Below are 20,794 nucleotides of genomic sequence, written 5' to 3' on the forward strand. Positions count from 1 at the left end.
CTGCACTTTGTCCGCACTACTGTTTCTGATTATTCATCTACTTTTCTACTAGTCGATTACTTGACTATGTTACTTGTGTCTACCTCATGCACTGGATGGAGGTCTCCAATTTCATTGTACTATGTAGAATGACAATAAAGGTTTTCTGATTTCTGATAGCCATCGGGTCGTCGGTCCCCTCGAGGCCAACCTGTTTCTCTAATTTGGATTTTAGAAGTAAGATCGGACTGATCACTCGACTTTGCTTCCACCAAAAATAGCACCCAACTGGTATCAGCAAATGGCCAAGATGGTGGCGCGTGCATACGCAGCGGCCACTCTCTGTCCCGTCAGTACGGTGATTTGTTCGTCTAATGAGTGTTCGTCCGACAGTCTTGTGTGTTCGTCTCGTCCGTGCTACAAGTACAGCAGGCAGGTTCTGCTTGACATCGGCAGAAGTGGGTTTTGCGGCGTTCTGGACTTTGAAGCGTCGACATTAAAGGCGCTCGGACTGCTACGTCCTGAAACGTCGCCGACCTCACCCGCTATTCCTCCCCCGGTTGGGAGCCGTCGTAAACGATGTGCGAGGAGGCAGAAGAGGGGCAAGCGCGGAGGCGTCCGGGCCATTCTTCTGGCGAATGTTCGATCGCTGGACAACAAAATGTATTACGTTCGCCTGCTGAGGTCTACGAACCGGACGGTGCGGAACTGCTGTGTGGTCGTGTTCACCGAGACCTGGTTGAGTGACAACATTCCGGACTCTGCAGTGCATCTGGAGCGGCTAGCGTGCTATCGGGCGGACCGTGCCATTGTACGAGGGGGAAAGTCGCGTGGAGGTGGAATATGCGTCTACATCCGAGAAGAATGGTGCCGGGACTCTGTGGTGGTATGTAAGCATTGCTCGCCGCTTGTGGAGTTTGTGATCATTAAGTGCCGTCCTTTTTATCTGCCGAGGGAATTTACCGCGATTCTGCTAGTCGCGGTATACATCCCGCCTTCCAACATCGAAGGAGACAGGATCGCGGCGCTTGGTGAACTGTACCAGGCTGTCAGTGAACAGCAAACAGCGCACCCTGACGGTTTCACCATCTTCGCTGGAGACTTCAATCATGCCAACCTGAAGTCTGTTTTCCCGAGGCTTCACCAGCATGTTCCCTTTCCGACACGTGGAGACAGCTTCCTGGACCTAGTCTACTCGGCGCAAAAGGGAGCTTTCAAAGCCACCCCCCTCCCCCATCTGGGGCTTTCTGACCATCTCACCGTTTTGCTTTTGCCCGCATACAGACAATTGGTAAAGGCATCCAGGCCGGTTCGGAGGCAGGTTCGAGTGTGGCCTGAGGGTGCCTCCGATGCACTTCGGGACTGCTTCGACACCACTGACTGGGACTTGTTTAAGCAGGCAGCCACCTACAACGATTGGACGGACATAGAGGAGTATACAGACTCTGTTACCTCTTACATCACGAAGTGCATCGATGATGTGATTTGCTCGAAATCCGTCGTCACTCGCGCGAACTGGAAGCCGTGGCTGACGGGGGCTGTCCTCAGACTGTTGAGGGCCAGGGACAAGGCTTTCAGAGCGGGGGATGAGGCTGGCTTGAGGACAGCGAGGGCCGACCTGTCCCGAGGCATCAAAGAAGCGAAGAAGGCGTTCTCGTGCAAGGTCTCCATCCACTTCAAGGACAGCAAGGACGCACGTAGCCTTTGGCGGGGCATTCAGACCATCACGGACTACAAGCCCGCGCCGAGGAGCTGTGAGGGCGACGTCCGTCTGCTGAACGATCTGAACCGCTTCTTTGCTCGCTTCGACGCCCAGAACAGCACTTGCCCGCTGAAGTCCACTCCCCCCCCACATGAGCAGCCCCTGCGCCTCTCTGCCGACGGTGTGAGGAGGGCGTTTGCCGCTATTGACACCCGTAAGGCGGCGGGCCCTGACAACATCCCGGGTCGAGCGCTGAAGGACTGCGCTGGGGAGCTGTCGGGTGTCTTCACGGACATCTTTAACGTTTCCCTGCAGCAGGCCATCGTCCCCTCGTGTTTCAAGGCTGCCACCATCGTTCCTGTGCCAAAGAAACCTGCACCGTCCTGCTTCAATGACTACCGCCCTGTGGCACTGACGCCCATCATCATGAAGTGCTTTGAGCGGCTGGTCATGGAGCACATCAAGTCCGTTCTCCCCCCCACCATGGACCCTTTCCAGTTTGCGTACCGTGCCAAGCGGTCCTCTGAGGATGCCATCTGCTCTGCCCTCCACTCGGCCCTCACCCACCTGGAGAGAAAGGACTCATATGTGAGGTTGCTGTTTGTGGACTTCAGCTCTGCCTTCAACACCATTGTGCCGCAGCGACTCATCCGCAAACTCGACGAGCTGGGCCTCAGTACCTCCCTCTGCAACTGGATACTGGACTTCCTCTGTCAGAGGCCTCAGGTGGTGCGTGTTGGCGACAAAATCTCCGCCAGCATCACGCTGAGCACGGGGGCCCCCCAGGGCTGCGTGCTCAGTCCATTGCTCTTCACCCTGCTGACGCATGACTGCACTGCGACCTACAGCGACAACCGCATAGTGAAGTTTGCTGACGACACGACTCTGGTGGGTCTCATCACGAATGGCGACGAGACTCGGTACAGGTCGGAAGTTGACCTTCTGACCACATGGTGCAGGGACAACAACCTCCTGCTGAACGTCAAGAAGACCAAGGAAATCATTGTTGACTTCCGGAAGGGTCACACAACAGACCTGCCACTGATCATTGACGGTGCTGTGGTGGAGAGGGTGAGCTGCACCAAGTTCCTGGGGGTGCACATCAGTGAGGACCTCTCCTGGTCCGCAAACACCTCGTCACTGGCAAAGAAAGCACAGCGCCGCCTGTACTTCCTGCGGAAGCTCAGGCGTGCATGTGCTCCTCAGGCAGTCCTGTCTACATTCTACCGTGGGACCATTGAGAGCGTCCTCACCAGTTGCATCGCTGTGTGGGGTGGTAACTGCACTGAACAGAACTTGAAGGCCCTGCAGCGCATAGTGAATACGGCTGGTAAGATTATTGGTGCTTCGCTCCCCTCCCTGAAAGACATTTACACCTCCCATCTCACCCGCAAGGCAACCTCGATTGCCAGAGATGTGAGTCACCCGGCTCACTCTTTGTTTGACCTTCTGCCCTCTGGGAAGAGGTACAGGAGCCTGCGCTCCCGCACCACCAGACTCGCCAACAGCTTCTTTCTCCAGGCTGTTAGGGCCCTGAACTCGCTACCCCCTTCTGCGTAGCGTGCGGCACTGTTGCGCTATTTTCGGGAATGTCTGCTGTACGCGCACTTGCTCCTTTTTTTTTCTGCTCCTCTTATTTATTTATTTATTGTTGTGTTATTTATTCATTATTTATTCAGCACACTTTTGTTATACTTGTTTACTTGTTTGTCTGTTGTGAGCCATGTCTTGTCACCGTGGGATAGGGGGGAACGAAATTTCGGTTTCTTTGTGTGTCTTTGGCATGTGGAGAAATTGACAATAAAGCTGACTTTGACTTTGACTTTGACCTTTTCCCTCTTTCATGAACTGTGTTTTGCAATCGAATTGTTCTGGGATTGAATGATTTTATTAGCACGGGTATCAGTGAGTGAAATTGTTAGGTTTGTGGAGTAATTGAGATTTGTAATTCTATTTCATGTTTCTTCAATAAAAGTGTTTTGTATATTCAGCTACTTCGTTGTGCGCTGATCTGTACGGAATGTGCAATCGATTGTTTGGGGTTGATTTGACAAATTTGATTAATGGGCGGGTGGTTATTATGGTATAACATAGGACCGTAATAAATAAAAGTAACATCAGACAATTTTAGAGAATTAAATAACCTTCGTAGTTATTTGAGATACGAGTGAATTTAAATCCGTTTGAAAGTTTGCTTAGTCTAAATAAATTAACGGAAGTGTTTGGATCGGATTATGGTTTGGTGTAGAATTTGAAGTAATTTAATTCTTTGGAGGGCGCAGGCCCGTTTCCCTTTTTGACGGGCCGCGTAAAAAGTCACTCCGTACATGTTAGAGAATTAGATAGCCTTCGTAGTTATTTAAAGGAAGAGTGAATTTCGTTAAATGTTAATTCGTTTGAAAATTTACTTCCTCTAAATAAAATAACGACGGTGGTTAAATCAGATTATTTGAGTTGGTGACGGATAAAAGTATTTTTCTTTGTCCGTCGGGCGCAGGCCCGTTTCTAACTTTGTCGGGCCGCGTCAAAAGTTAAATAAGACACGATCGAAAAATAGACTTGCCTTCCAAATTAATTACAGGGCAAATCTAATTAGAGTAGGACATTTTGATTCGTTTTGAGAGAGTTATTAATCTTTTTAAAGCGATTGAGAGGGTTGAAGCACTCCGACAGTTAAGTGCTGGATCTACGTATAAGAAGTTAGAATTAATAATGTAAAGTGCATTAACTTTCTTCTTAAATGCTATTATGGTCACACTTTTATTAATTCGATTCTCTTTCGGATAAACAAGTTGGTCGGCTCGCTGCTTGAGCGACCAAGTAGAACGGACCCATATCAACATTTACTTCGGCAAAACTAGTGCTAGGGTGCGCTATACAAACGAATCCCTGAGGTCTTAACAAAGACATCTAAAAATATCCGTAACATAATAAAAACTTCAAACAGTAGCGGGGAGCCATCAATACGATGCGGTCACTTCGAAGTCTTGCCCCGAATTGAGTTACTCGGCTCGAGCTTCGGGTGACTTGAGAGGGATTGGCGTCGTACAGAAATTAGATTGATTTCGGTGGAGTTAATTTAACTCGGGTGGTTAGATTACGGACGAATCTCCGAACCCGGCTAAGACAAACCCGTTACCGGGAAGCCGGGGGCACCTTATTGAAAGAGGTGCGTTTGACAGACCCCTCCTTCAGGTCTCCCATGTCAAGCTTTGTCACCATCTTCTGGTGAAATTTCGAACTGCATCTGAGCCAATTCGACTGGGCCAAATCCAATACACATTCACGCACCATCTTGTACCATCCTAACCATCATGTAACTTGACAATATATACTGTATGAATGAACTTGTCACGAGTGATGGGCATTATTTGGATTTTAATGATGCTACTACCGTTAATGCTACTGCTAATTGATGTGGTATATAAAGTGTTGTTGGTACTTTTTTTCGTCAAAGTCACATCAAGTTTATTTAAATAGCCCTTAATCACAGACAAGTCTCAAAGAGATTCACATGGGCAAAGTTGAAAATTATTCTCAACAGCCCCTGATCTCAACTCCTAGGAGGGCAAGGGAAAAACTCACAAAACCCCAACTGGGGAGAATTGAGAAACCTTGAGAAGGAACCACAGATGGGAGGATCCCCCTTCCAGGTTGACCAGGCTGCAATGGATGCAGAGTGGGCAACATTGAACACATAATATAAAACGAAAAAGTCAATGTCCATATTCAAAATGAGGACCTGCAGGAAGGTGCCCCTCACTTGTCATGGCAGTGTCTGCAAGTGGGGGTAATCTGCCTCAGATCCCTCATCCTGATTGGTTGAAATAGAATCCAAGTACCTGGGCGTCTACATCTCTGACCGGATCTCCTGGTCAGAGAACATCACCACCATCGTCAAGAAGGCTCAGCAGCGGTTACACTTCCTGAGAGTCCTCAGGAGGTACAACCTCAACACCGACCTGTTGCTGACCTTCTACCGATCTTCCATTGAGAGTCTACTGACCTACTGCATCGTAGTATGGTTCGGCAGCTCCACCGCCGCTGACAGGGAGAAGCTGCAGAGAGTGGTGAAGGCAGCCCAGAGGATCATCGGCCGCCCTCTCCCCTCCCTTACGGACATCTACAGTACCCGCTGCCTCAGCAGGGCTAAGGCCATCTCAGCGGACAGCTCCCACCCTGGCTCCGCCCTGTTTGACCTGTTGCCCTCTGGAAGACGCTACAGGCAAATGAAGACCAGGACAAACAGACTCAAAAACAGTTTCTTTCCCCAAGCCATAGCCGCCCTCAACTCCAGCCGACACTGATGACACTTTGTTTTTTCCTGCACTACTACTGCACTTTGTCCGCACTACTGTTTCCGATTATTCATACACTTTTCTATTAGTCGATTACTTGACTTGACTATGTTACTCGTATCTACCTCATGCACTGGGTGGAGGTCTCCAATTTCATTGTACTATGTAGAATGACAATAAAGGTTTTCTGATTCTGATTCTGAATCCAGACAGCCATTTTCAGTTTGGGTGTCAGCTAACCCCATCCCCCTTGCAAACTGCAACCGAATCGGCCAACTCAGGTTACTGTATTTTCTGCACTATGAGGTGCACTTAAAAGCTTTTAATTTACTCAAAAAAACCACAGTGCGCCATATATTCCGGGGCGCCTTATATATGGATCAATTGGTGAATTTGTTGATCCATGGTTGTACACAGCGCTCTACCATTGTAAGTAGTAAATTACAAGGTCGCATCGCTATCAGCATTACGGCAACCGTGGTCAGGGGTGTCACCGAAGTAATAGCGGTAAACACTCATACTGTGCTTACAGCTAGTCCAACACCACATAAAGATGCCAAAAATGGCACACATGCCACTATCTGCCAATGGATTGTGGAGGCCTGGGCTGATATATCAGCCTCAACTGTGGTCCGAGCTTTCGCAAAGGCAGAAATAATAACTGAACTGCCAGGGAATAGCAGTGACACTGACACGGATAATGACGAGAGGGAGCCGGGCATAATGAATGCCGCACTCGCCCAACTGTTGAATTTGGACACGGAAGAGGAAGAATTTGGCAGATTTGTGGACGGCGATATGTAAATATGTACATTAACATTTATACAATGTCGTGTTATTGTGCAATGTTTGTATCGTATATCGTTCAACTGTTCAAAAAAACTCTTCAATTCAGACACGGAAGAAGAAGAATTTGATGGATTCGTGGACGGGGATATGTAAATATGCTCAATAATGTTTGAACAATGTCGTGTTATTGTGCAATGTTTGTATTGTATATCGTATTGTATATAAAGTTTGCCGTTTATAAAGTTTGAGGGATTTGTAGATGGGGATATGTAAATATGCACATTATTGTTTGAACAACGTTGTGTAATTGTGCAATTTTTGTATTGTATGTTGTATTGTATATAAAGTTTGCCTTATATAAAGTTTGACTGAATATCTAGTTGACTAGTTTGACATTCCCTTTTGCACAGCACCATCTAGTGCACAAGTGTCAAACTCAAGGCCCGGGGGCCAGATTTGGCCCATCACATCATTTTATGTGGCCCGCAAAGACAAATTGTGCATCAAATTCGTGTGTCATTACTAGAATTGCAAATTGTCTTCACTTTTAATAATATCTTTGTTTTTTTTAAATATTTAACCAGTTTCTACTCGTCTGATTTGAAAACGAGTTATTTGTTAATTTGTTTTGAAGCTTTTTCTGTATATAATTTGAGGTGCTCATACATTTATTTGGGTTGACAGTCATAATAACCCTCCGAAAGAAGCTATGACTACAATGCGGCCTGCGAAAAAAAAAGAGTTTGACACCACTGGTTTAAATCTAGGGTTAGGGTTTCAAAGTAGGGTTTCATACTAGAGTTAGGGTTTCAAAGTAGGGTTCAAAGCTAGGGTTAGGGTTTCAAACATGGGTTTAAAGCTATGGTAAGGATTTCAAAATAGGGTTTTAAGATAGGGTTATGGATTCAAAGTAGGGTTTAAAGCTAGAGTTAGAGTTTCAAAGTAGGGTTTAAAGCTCGGGCTAGGACTTTAAATTAGGGTTCATACTAGAGTTAGGGTTTCAAACTAGGGTACGCAACCCCAGTCAACCCCAGTTTGATGCAGTAGCTTCTATTCTATGCGCCTTTTAATTTGATGCACCCTATATATGAAAATATTTCTCAAATAAAACATTCAATGAAGGTGCGCCTTATAATCCAGTGCACCTTAGATCGAACATAGAATAGAATCGGACAAGTCGTAGCAGTATTACAGACATGACAAAACGCAGTTCTAGTTATGTTCTTAATGTGTTTTTGAAAGGAGAGTATTTGGTCAAATATAAGAGATTGGTTCCAGTATCACTTTTGGGAATAGTACATTTATCTAGATTTACAGTGGTTCCTTTAAATAAGGTGCTGATAACAAGCAGGAACAATTATCAACATCTCGGTTTTTATCTCTATAAAATAAAATATAATCATTATCACAGTTTTTATTAACATAAATACATGTACCTGTCTTGAAATCACATTCAGCATAAAATAAATTGATAAACCCAGAAAAATAGATGGTTCAAATAATTAAAAAATATAATTCACTAAAAATGACAATAAAATTGACTTAGCCAGTAGTCCAGATCTATCACACGTGTCATGTAGACATTGTTTTTCTTTTATTAATGAATCAGTCTTTCTCTCCTTTGCAGGAGTTCTTGGAGTTGACAGTGGAGACTAACTTTGAGCGGCCCCTGCCCCCTCCTCAACTTGTAGCCAGGAAACTGCGGTCACTTGCTGTCCAGACTATCCAGTCCTGGCAATCATCTTATGGGTCAGCATATAAAAAGTTGGAACTAGGCTATCATTTTCTCAAACAGTTTAAAAAGGTGAGCAATGTGATGTTTCTTCTCATTGAGCATTTATATTAACATGAGAATTTATGTGGATACATGTTGAGTATTGCTAACAGACACACTAATGTCCACTTTATGCCATCTGCTAATAATAACCCATAAAAGGCTAACAATTTGGTGTTGAGATTCACTCTGTGGTTTACTCAAATTGGACAATGTCCTTTGTTTGTCAGTCCATCAACTGACCCCTTTCACCTCTTCCTCTCTCCTTTTGTCAGTGACGTTCATAACTGGTGAGGTACTGACTTCTCAGGAGTCAGATATAAATAACCAAAAGCAGTGAGCGTCTATTTAATTTTTGATGTTAAGTATTTATGGTATCTAAACTTCATCTCTAAAGCGCTTTTCATTGACCGAGGTCACACAGTGCATCACATGATAATAAAATAAATCTAATATGACACATATCCAATTTGAAAAATTAAATCAGAGAAAGTTAAAATCACTACTTGCCAAATTTTACTTTACTTAATTAATACAAAATGCAACTAGACTAACTGCTTCCTCAGAAACGTGCATAGATCTTTTTATTTTCCAATATGTGTAATAGAATGGATTTTCTTATTCTACAAAATCATGATCAGAGCAGATGAGAGTACCGGGGGGGATAGAAATTGACACAGGTGCTTATAAATATAAATTGGGAAAATGATCTCATCCATAACCATGAGGATAAAAACTATCGTGTCTTCATGACTGTTATTCAAGACGAATTACCTGCATTTACTAGAAAAATCAAACCAAAACCAACAAAAAAAAATCACCTCACATGGATAAATGAAACTATTTGGACATTATTATAAAAAAAAAAAGAGATCTTGCTTTACTTAAAGCATCATTTAAAACCAAAAAAGTAAAACAAAAAAGTAAATGATAGGCTAACATCCAAGTCAAGTTTATTTATATAGCCCTAAATCACAAGCAGTCTCAAAGGGTTTCACATAGACAAAACAAATTGACAATTATTCTCAAAGCATCCCCTGATCTTAAGCTCCCAAGAGGGCAAGGAAACACTCAAAAAAGCCCTACTAGGGGAAAAATGAGAAACCTTGAGAAGGGACCACAGATGGGAGGATCCCCCTTTCAGGATCACCAGGCTGCAATGGATGCAGAGAGGGCGCATAAAATACATACTATAAAAAAAATCAAAGAAAAAGTGGATGTTCAAGTCAAAGTGAAGAGCTGCAGGAGGTGCCCTCGATTGTCCTGGCAGTGTCTTCGAGGAGGGTAATCCTAATCGTTTTTACTTTTAGTAGGTAGTAAAGCATGGATAATCAAAAAAAGCTTTTTAAAAACAAATGCATTTATTAACAGCATTCAAAAAATATTTTACCCAAAAACTACTATCAGTGATTCTCATTAAATACGACACTGTTATTATGAATAATATTTCCATCACTTCAGCGCCTGCAGGTCAGATTTATGAAAGATGTTTATCTAATGAGGCGAAATCACATCAAACAGCAAACATTCTGACCAAATACATCATCTTGAAGAATCAGTGAAAGAATACGTACGTACATCTAAATAAAGTAATAAAGAAATTAACAGTATTGCTGGTCTTTTTGCTAGTGCATCATGGTCTGGAGTAAAATTTGTTGTGGTAATTCTTAGGATAGGGCCGAGGTGTTGGTCCATTAACCTAGATCTGTGATGCGCTTTATTGACGTTCATGTGGCTGAACACACGTACGTGGAGCCAGATTGTCCAGTCTTTTTTAACATTCAGCACTCCGTGTTGACCTTTCTTTTCCTCAGGACACTCATTTTAATGGAAGGATTCCAGGGAAAGGATTGTGGGTGGCATTAGCGTAAAACTGTATCTAAAAGTTCAGCACGCGAATAACAAGAATGCTGACGTTACAGCCCACACTGGGAATTCGGCACTGATAGAAATAGAGCGCGGAGTGCGCGAGGTCCCTACTACTTAGTATGTACAAGCAATTGTGAATGTGCACCGAGCTTTCTGACACGGCTTCCGGGAGTAAATGCGCGGGCGGGCGCTTTCCCATCTACTGGGGAAACATAGAAATTGCAGAGAAAATTACCCCAAAAATGTTTAATAATAAAAAAAAAATCAGATTTTGCATACCGGAATAAACGGCCCCGTGGGCCGGATGTGGCCCGCGGGCCGTAGTTTGCCTATATCTTCTCTAAACCCTGCAGACATTTTTTGGGCCTTCGGGGTCACTAAGAGACGAGATATGAAGGCGCTAAGCCATGCAATGACTTATAGGTAAATAGAAGAACCTTGAAGTCACATCTTAAATGGACCGGGAGCCAATGTAAGTTGGCTAATATTGGGGTAATTTAATCAAATTTTCTTGTCTGAGAGAGCAGCCTTGCAGCAGCATTTTGTACTAACTGTAGACTTTTGATACTGGAGTTAGGAAGACCAAAGTCAAAGTCAGCTTTATTGTCAATTTCTCCACATGCCAAAGACACACAAAGAAACCGAAATTTCGTTCCCCCCTATCCCACGGTGACAAGACATGGCCCACAACAGACAAACACGTAAACAAGTATAACAACAGCGTGCTGAATAATGAATAAATAACACAATAAATAAATAGATAAATAAGAGGAGCAAAAAAAGGAGCAAGTGCGCGTACAGCAGACATTCCCGAAAAAGTGCAACAGTGCCGCACGCTACGCAGAAGGGGGTAGCGAGTTCAGGGTCCTAACAGCCTGGAGGAAGAAGCTGTTGGCGAGTCTGGTGGTGCGGGAGCGCAGGCTCCTGTACCTCTTCCCAGAGGGCAGAAGGTCAAACAAAGAGTGAGCCGGGTGACTCACATCTCTCGCAATCGAGGTTGCCTTGCGGGCGAGATGGGAGGTGTAAATGTCCTTCAGGGAGGGGAGCGAAGCACCAATAATCTTACCAGCCGTATTCACTATGCGCTGCAGGGCCTTCAAGTTCTGTTCAGTGCAGTTACCACCCCAGACAGCAATGCAGCTGGTGAGGATGCTCTCAACGGTGCCACGGTAGAATGTAGACAGGACTGCCTGAGGAGCACATGCACGCCTGAGCTTCCGCAGGAAGTACAGGCGGCGCTGAGCTTTCTTTGCCAGTGACGAGGTGTTTGCGGACCAGGAGAGGTCCTCACTGATGTGCACCCCCAGGAACCTGGTGCGGCTCACCCTCTCCACCACAGCACCATCGATGATCAGCGGCAGGTGTTTTGTGTGACCCTTCCGGAAGTCAACAACGATTTCCTTGGTCTTGTTGACGTTCAGCTGGAGGTTGTTGTCCCTGCACCACGTGGTCAGAAGGTCAACTTCCGACCTGTACCGAGTCTCGTCGCCCTTCGTGATGAGACCCACCAGAGTCGTGTCGTCAGCAAACTTCACTATGCGGTTGTCGCTGTAGGTCGCAGTGCAATCATGCGTTAGCAGGGTGAAGAGCAATGGACTGAGCACGCAGCCCTGGGTGGCCCCCGTGCTCAGCGTGATGCTGGCGGAGATTTTGTCGCCAACACGCACCACCTGAGGCCTCTGACAGAGGAAGTCCAGTATCCAGTTGCAGAGGGAGGTACTGAGGCCCAGCTCGTCGAGTTTGCAGATGAGTCGCTGCGGCACAATGGTGTTGAAGGCAGAGCTGAAGTCCACAAACAGCAACCTCACATATGAGTCCTTTCTCTCCAGGTGGGTGAGGGCCGAATGGAGAGCAGAGCAGATGGCATCCTCAGAGGACCGCTTGGCACGGTACGCGAACTGGAAAGGGTCAATGGTGGGGGGGGAGAACGGATTTGATGTGCTCCATGACAAGCCGCTCAAAGCACTTCATGATGATGGGCGTCAGTGCCACGGGGCGTTAGTCATTGAAGCAGGACGGTGCAGGTTTCTTCGGCACAGGAACGATGGTGGCAGCCTTGAAACACGAGGGGACGATGGCCTGCTGCAGGGAAACGTTAAAGATGTCCGTGAAGACACCCGACAGCTCCCCAGCGCAGTCCTTCAGCGCTCGACCCGGGATGTTGTCAGGGCCCGCCGCCTTACCGGTGTCAATAGCGGCAAGCGTCCTCCTCACACCGTCGGCAAAGAGGCGCAGGGGCTGCTCGTGTGGGGGGGAGTGTTCTTCAGCGGGCAAGTGCTGTTCTGGGCGTCGAAGCGAGCAAAGAAGCGGTTCAAATCGTTCAGCAAACGAACGTCGCCCTCACAGCTCCTCGGCGCGGGCTTGTAGTCCGTGATGGTCTGAATGCCCCGCCAAAGGCTAGGTGCGTCCTTGCTGTCCTTGAAGTGGGTGGAGACCTTGCACGAGAACGCCTTCTTCGCTTCTTTGATGCCTCGGGACAGGTCGGCCCTCGCTGTCCTCAAGCCAGCCTCATCCCCCGCTCTGAAAGCCAGAGAATAATGTGTTACAATAGTCCAGGCGCAATGTAATAAACACATGTATAATAGTTTCCGCATCACCGATCGAGAGGATCGGATGAATCTTAGCAATATTACGAAGATGAAAAAGCGCAATTCTAGTTATGTTCTTAATGTGCTTTTGAAAGGAGAGCGTTTGGTCAAATATTACCCCGAGATTAGTTACAGTATCGCTCTGAGTGATAGTACGATTATCAATAGTTATAGTAGTTTCCTTAAATAAGTGGTGATAACGTGCTGGACCAATTATCAACATCTCAGTTTTATCTGGGTTAAAACGAAGGAAATTGAGAGACATCCATTGCAGTCCCGTGGATCTGTCATCGATAACGGCATATATAATTGAGTGTCATCCACGTAACATTGAAAACTAATATTATATTTACGTATTATATCCCCAAGCGTAATCATATACATATTATATAGAATTGGTCCAAATACCGATCCCTGTGGGACACCACACGTAACATTATAGAGCTCAGAGGTCGTATTGCCATGGACCACGCCATGGCATCTGCCATCCGCGTCTTTTCTGATAGATAGGAATAGGACCAGCCTAGTGCTGACTCTGAAATACCAACACAGCTTTTAAGACACTAATAAAATATAGAAGTCTACAGTGTCGAAGGCAGCACTAAGATCGAGTAATAACAATACCGATGAAGTGTTTGAATCCACCGCTCTCAGAAATAAAGTGATAAAAGAAATTAGATTAGCAAAATATTTTTTCTATCAGTATAATTAGCACCGTAAGAGGGAATTCTAAAGAAATTTGGATGAATATTAAAAAACTGATGGGGAAAGACTAAAGTGCACAGAAAAATTAGGGAGGTACAACGAGAGGAGAAGGTCATTCAGGATCCAAAGAACATTGCACCAACTTTGAACAATTACTTTATAGACTCAGTAGAAGAGGTAACTGCTCTCAGATAGCTCACCACCCACCATTGCCATTAAACTCAAACAACACCTACTGTATTTTTCGGACTATAAGTCGCGTTTTTTTTCATAGTTTGGGTGGGAGGGCGACTTATACTCAGGAGTGACTTCCTATATGTGAATTTTTTTACAAATTTTCAAAATTCACAAATCCGCGACGTAGTGATACCGTGGTAAACGAACCGCGATATAGCAAGGGATTCCTGTTATCTTACTGCAACTGCGGCGTGGCGCACACGCGGCGGTGTTTTACATAAAGGACAAAGGATTCGATCACGGGATTTAATGACTTGGAGTGACAGAGATTGTTTCATAAAATTGTTGTTTGTAATTATATGGGCCTGTGGAATAATTTGAAGTGCAACCGCCGTCACACCACATGACGCCATTGTTGACATAAAGGACGATCGATGGATTTAATGATTTGGAGTGACACAGATGGTTTGATAATATTATTGCTTATATAATAGTTATTTGATATATAATTTATATATCGTTATATGGGCCTGCGGAATAATTTGAAGTGCAACCGCCGTCAGCGGTGCGCACCCGGCATTGTTGACATAAAGGACGATCGATGGATTTAATGATTTGGAGTGACAGATGGTTTGACAAAGGTGTTATTTATGTTAGTTATTTGGATAACTGTCAATGTTAAGTCAGGCCCGTTCTCAGCTCTTCGTTTGTGTTTGTCACGTGAGCATACCGTATCGTTAAGCCTGTTGTTGCTCGTTCATGTCTGTTCTTGGTGTTAGATTTTGTCGAATAAATATCCCGCAAAATGCGACTTATACTCCGGAGCGACTTATATATGTTTTTTTTCACTTTGTGCATTTTATGGCTAATGCGACGTATATTCCGGAGCGACTTTTAGTCCGAAAAATACGGTATCTTAAATTGTGTGCAGCATCGCAATCTTAAGTTAATAGACCTCTGTGTGGTCTCAAAGGTTCTAAAGCCAAAGATGCATTTTGCATGGATGTAACATTTCTAAAATACCACAAATAATGTTTCATTGCAAATTTAACTAATATTATAAGCCAATCTATAAATGAAAGTTGTTTCCTTAAACCTTGGAAGTCCTCAGTTATTACACCAGTCTTTAAGTCAGGTAATCCTACAATAGCCAACAATTACAGACCGATAAGCATTCTTCCAGCAGTTTCCAATGTCATGTAAAATATAGTAGCAGAGAAAATTGTTGATCACCTTTCTACAGTCCATACACACTGAACAGGATGCAATTTGGCTTTAAAAAAATCATTCAACGGAGGTTGTGGTCTGCTTCTTTCTGGAAAACTTTAAATCAATGCTGGGTGCATGCGGTGTTATTGGTGCTGTCTTCTTTGACCTTAGAAAAGCATTTGACACCATTAATCATCAGATTATATGAACCAAACTGCTTTAACGTCTCCCCCCCCAGTACCTTGAGTTGGATTAAATCGTACATATCTGCAATATCACACTGTGTTCAAAGCACAACGTCAACACCACGTAATCAAAATTACGGGGTACCACAGGGGTCTATTGCTTTTCAGTTTATTTATAAACAACCTACCAAGTGGTTGTCCCTCAAATGTCACATGTCAAATGTATGCTGATAAGGGATAAGTCACATTTGCTCTCCCAGTCTCCCACCCAATGGTTGCCAGTTTGTTGAAAGCATGTAGATGTATGAACCTGTCCATGGTGGAAAAGGAGTGGGGCCCACTGCTCTTAAATGTATTCTGAAACATTTGCAAATAGATAATAGCTATTTCTACCTCATAATACACACATTTGTTTTCTAGGTAGACTTTCAGGAAGCTGAGGCCAGGACAGTGCCTGAGCAGGAAAGACAGACTGAAAGACAAAGGAAAATACAGAGGATATACGATGAGAAACTGAACGCAGCCATTAGAGACTTGGAGGGTAAATGCAAAGCGCACTACACCTGAAACTTGACTTTACACACATCGATTCCATACGACTCGCTGTCTAACACGGTTTGGTCAAGGACCTCAATTTTTTTCGTCCTAAATACATTTTTAAGTAGTATTTTATATTGATGACATAAGGACGAAGCTAAATGACTAGCACATAGTGATTTGATAAATTTCCGTGACCAATTTAAACACGTTTGATAACAAGAAGTTGGGCTGTTTGAGCTTTATCTGCTTTACGGATAGCGGATAGCTAGGATTGTTTTTGATTCGGAAAGTTCGTGGAAGCACCTCATCCACACATCACGCACAAGTTAAACAGCGTGTATATAGTATGTATATATGTATGTATGTATGTATGTATGTATGTATGTATGTACGTTTATGGGTTAAGGGGACAGGTTAATCTGTTTTTGTTGACTACAGTGATAGTTCTCGGGAAGAAGTATGTTTCTATGTACCGTAATTTCCGGACTATAAACCGCACCGGACTATAAGCTGCACCAGCTAAAATTCAGGGATATTTTAGTTTTTTTCTTACATAAACCGCACCGGACTATAAGCCGCACGCGCACATGAGTTTTTTTACAAAGAAAGACAGTACACAGAAAGCCGTAAAAATCCATAAATACGCCATTTAAGCCTCAGGGTTCAAAGTAACCTTCTGAATAAAATGCATTAAAAGTTCACATTCATTACAACTTGTTTTTGGTGAGCAAAATGTCAGAAGAATTGAATTTAAATGCTGATTGATTGGGTTTGAATACAATGCAGATGGTCCAAACAGCACCACTGCTTTGTGTAATCTCTGAGTCACATGGCAGAGTAAGAGAAAGGATTTAGAGCCCTTTGACGCAGGTCACCTAACGTGCATTCCTACTAAAGCTCATAATAGTCACAAGCAGCACAACCAGAATAAGCAGCAGCCATAGTAGTGTTTCAAAATAGTATTTTTGTTGTTGTTTTTTTTTGTCAAGATAGTGGTCCACAGCCTTTTTACGAGTGTATAAAAGTGATCAAGTCATCACAAAAATCACGAAAAAAATCTTATATAAGCCGCACCTGACAATAAGCCGCAGGGTTCAAAATTTTTGAAAAATGTCGCGGCTTAAAGTCCGGCAATTACGGTATATATATATACCGACTATAAGTCGCGGTTTTTTCATAGTTTGGGTGGGGGGGCGACTTATACTCAGGAGCGACTTATATATGTTTTTTTTTCACAAATTTTTACTTGATCATTAAGACATCACTTACAAGTATAGTTGACCACTTCCCATGTTATTTTTAGTATAGTTGATCACTTCACATGCTTTTATTTCTTTATCTTGAACATATTCAAAACATAAAAAATAGAGAAAACATTAAATAAAGCAATTAACACTTTAAAGCACCATATATATGTCTGCTGTATGTACACTTGCTCCATTTTTGCTCCTCTTATAGTTATTATTATTATTTATTATTATTTGTTTATTTATCATTTATTCAATACTCTTATTTATTCATTGTTAGTGCCTTCTTGTTTTTTTTTGTGTTGCTTGTATGCATATGTGTACTATCTCACCGAGGGATAGTGGAAATGTAATTTCAATCTCTTTGTGTGTCTTAGTATATAAAAAAATATATCGACGATAAAGCAGACTTTGACTTTGATAAAACAACCCAAAAAAATTATATTTTCAGACGAAACTGAATGAGGGCGCTCTAAATTTTACCGTTGGCCGTGACTCATCAACTGGGTGGGCTTAAGAAAAATGGCACCAAAAAGAAACTCATATTTTGCAGGTTACAAACTTCAAGTTGTAAAATATGCAGCTGAAAACAGTAATCGAGCAGCAGAAAGAAAGTTTGGAGAACCGTGATGTACCAATGGATTACTATTTCAAGTGACGTCAGTAGCGCGGCGCGCCGGTTGTTTACAAACGTGCCCACACAAGGACTACCATCATTAGCGGTGATCATTTCTAAGTGACACGGAGGACAAAGAGTTTGAAGGAATTAAGGATTTGGAGTGACATAGAAGGTTTGAAAAACTATTATGGCTTTTACGCACGCCCGGTCTCTACTGAGTCGGGGGCCGACGCTCGGCCGAGTGGCTGTCCGCGAACGGTGCGCGGGGCTCGGACATGGCCATTACGCACCCCCGGTCTGTCTGGAAGTCCACGCCGCCACACGCTTGGAAGTTTGTTTTGTTTAATAAAGAGCCGTTTACCAAACCTACGTCTATCCTTGTACTTTGTTAACGCTACAATATAGTTATATAGTAGATCTGTGGAATAAAGACGAGGCTGACGTCAGGGCGCACGCGCGGCGATGTTGACAAAGGACGAGGAATTTGATCGATGGATTTAATGGAATTAAAGTGCACGGATGGTTTGATAATATTATTGGCTTGTATTATAGTTATTTAAAATATAGTTTATCTATCGTTATATGAGCCTGTGGAATATTTTGAAGCGCAAGCGCCCTCAGCCGTGCGCACCCATTGTTGACAAAGAACGATCGATGGATTTAATGAATTGGAGTGACACCGATGGTTTTATAAACATGTTATTCATGTAATAGTTGTCCTTAATCACTCTATATGTTACGTCAGGCCCGTTCTCAGCTCTTTGTTTGTGTTTGTCACGTTAGCACACCTATCGTTTAGCCTGTTGTTGCTATTTAATGAATTGGCGTGACACCGATGGTTTTATAAACATGTTATTCATGTAATAGTTGTCCTTAATCACTCTATATGTTACGTCAGGCCCGTTCTCAGCTCTTTGTTTGAGTTTGTCACGTTAGCATACCTATCGTTTAGCCTGTTGTTGCTATTTAATGAATTGGAGTGACACTGATGGTTTTATAAACATGTTATTCATGTAATAGTTGTCCTTAATCACTCTATATGTTACGTCAGGCCCGTTCTCAGCTCTTTGTTTGTGTTTGTCACGTTAGCATACCTATCGTTTAGCCTGTTGTTGCTATCGTTTAGCCTGTTGTTGCTCGTTCATGACTGTTTTTGGTGTGGGATTTTGTCGAATAAATTGCCCCCAAAATGCGACTTATACTCCGGAGCGACTTATATATGTTTTTTTTCACTTTTTGGGGCATTTTATGGCTGGTGCGACTTATACTCCGGAGCGACTTATAGTCCGGAAAATACGGTGTGTATATATATATATATATATATATATATATATATATATATATATATATATATATATATATATATATATATATATGTGTATATATATATATATATATATATATATATATATATATATATATATATATATATATATATATATATATATATATATATATATATACACTGTATGTATATATGTATGTATGTATGTATGTATTTTAAAAAAATCATTAAAATCACGGCACATTCAATTAAAATTTACACTGTGTGCAGAATTATTAGGCAAGTGTGTATTTTGACCGTATGATCATTTTATGCATATTTTCTAACTCCGTGCTGTCTAAGCTTGAATGCTTACTCAATACAAGCATATCAATCATGTGTATTTGTGGTATGAGGGACGATCGGGCCTCAGCAGATCAACAACACCCTATTGTATGCATAATTATTAGGTTGCTTGTTTTCCTCAGGCAAAATATGGCAAAAAATAGATTTAAGTGACTCTGAAAAGTCAAAAAGTCTTTCAGAAGAATGCAGGACTCGCAAAATTGCTATGATATTGGAATAGTGACCACAGAACCATCAAATATTTCATCGCAAGGAGTCAACAATTTCGCAAGAAATGTGTTAACTGCCAAAGATTTGAAAAGACTCAAACCCATTATCTTCCAGTGCTAGCATATTCCAGAACTTCAATCTACCTGGACTGCCCAGAAGTACCAGGTGTTTAGTGCTCGGAGACATGGCCAAGGCAGGATAGCCGACATCCGACCATGACTGAATGTCTTGTTCAACGTACATGTTGAAACGTCAAGATTGGGTCAAGAAATATCATAATACAGATTTTTTTTTAAAGAACTGATGAGATGAAAGTTATTCTTGACGGACCAGCTGAACTCATAGCTGGCTCAGTGATGGCCACAGAGATTCACTTCAAATCAGACGGCAGCAGGGAAGAGTCGGGGTACGAGTATGGGCTTGTATTATTTAAGAAGAGTTGCTTGGACATTTTCGATTTCAAGGTGGACTTAAAATTAAATCGTTCACCCTGTACACCTCTGACTTCCCGCACAACTCTGAGTTCTGCCATGTGCAGAAGTTTGCGGACGATACTGCTATTGTTACCTGTATCAGAGATGGACAGGAGGAGGTGTACAGGGGCCTGGTCCGGTGCTTTGCTGATTGGTGGGTCTCCAACCACCTGCACCTAAACACGCCAAGTCCAAAGAATTGGTGGTGGACTTCAGGAGGCCCAGGCCTTGTCCTGAACCTGTGACAATCAATGGAGACTGTGTGGAGATAGTGTAGACCTGTAAATATTTTGGAGTGTTGTTGGATGACAAACTCGATTTTTATGCATCGATATTTATGCAAAAAAGGACAATCCTGGCTATACTTCCCAAGGCGGTTGGCATCCTTCAACGTCTGCAAGGTGATGCTGCGGATGTTTTATCGTTCCGTTGTGGCGAGCACCCTCTTCTATGCGGTGGCGTGCTGGGGAGAGGGGTGGCGTCAAGAAGAGGGATGCCTCCTGTTGGGAAATATGTGATATAAAGTTAAAGCTAAAGTCCCAATGATCGTCACACACGCATCTGGGTGTGGTGAAATGTGTCCTCTGCATTTAACCCATCTCCGTGTGATTTTGATCCATCCCCTGGGGGAGAGGGGAGCAGTGAGCAGCAGCGGTGCCGCGCTTGGGAATCATTTTTGAGCTAACCCCCTAATTCCAACCCTTATGCTGAGTGCCATGCAGGGAGGAAATGGGTCCCATTTTTATAGTCTTTGGTATGACCCGGCCGGGGTTTGAACCCACATCGTTCCAGTCTCAGGG

General features: G+C 43.4%; 1 non-coding gene across 1 annotated transcript in view; it reads left to right on the plus strand.

Annotated features, from left to right (window-relative positions):
* Window positions 1-20,794, plus strand: part of LOC125980778 (uncharacterized) — a 95,334-nt gene that overhangs the window by 52,093 nt on the left and 22,447 nt on the right. Inside the window, exon 3 of the transcript XR_011087991.1 lies at window positions 8,396-8,572. This is a non-coding gene — a transcript (uncharacterized protein). The remainder of the gene's footprint in view (window positions 1-8,395; window positions 8,573-20,794) is intronic.

The sequence above is a fragment of the Syngnathus scovelli genome, chromosome 1, assembly GCF_024217435.2.
Source record: "Syngnathus scovelli strain Florida chromosome 1, RoL_Ssco_1.2, whole genome shotgun sequence".
In the NCBI taxonomy this organism is placed as follows: Eukaryota; Metazoa; Chordata; class Actinopteri; order Syngnathiformes; family Syngnathidae; genus Syngnathus; species Syngnathus scovelli.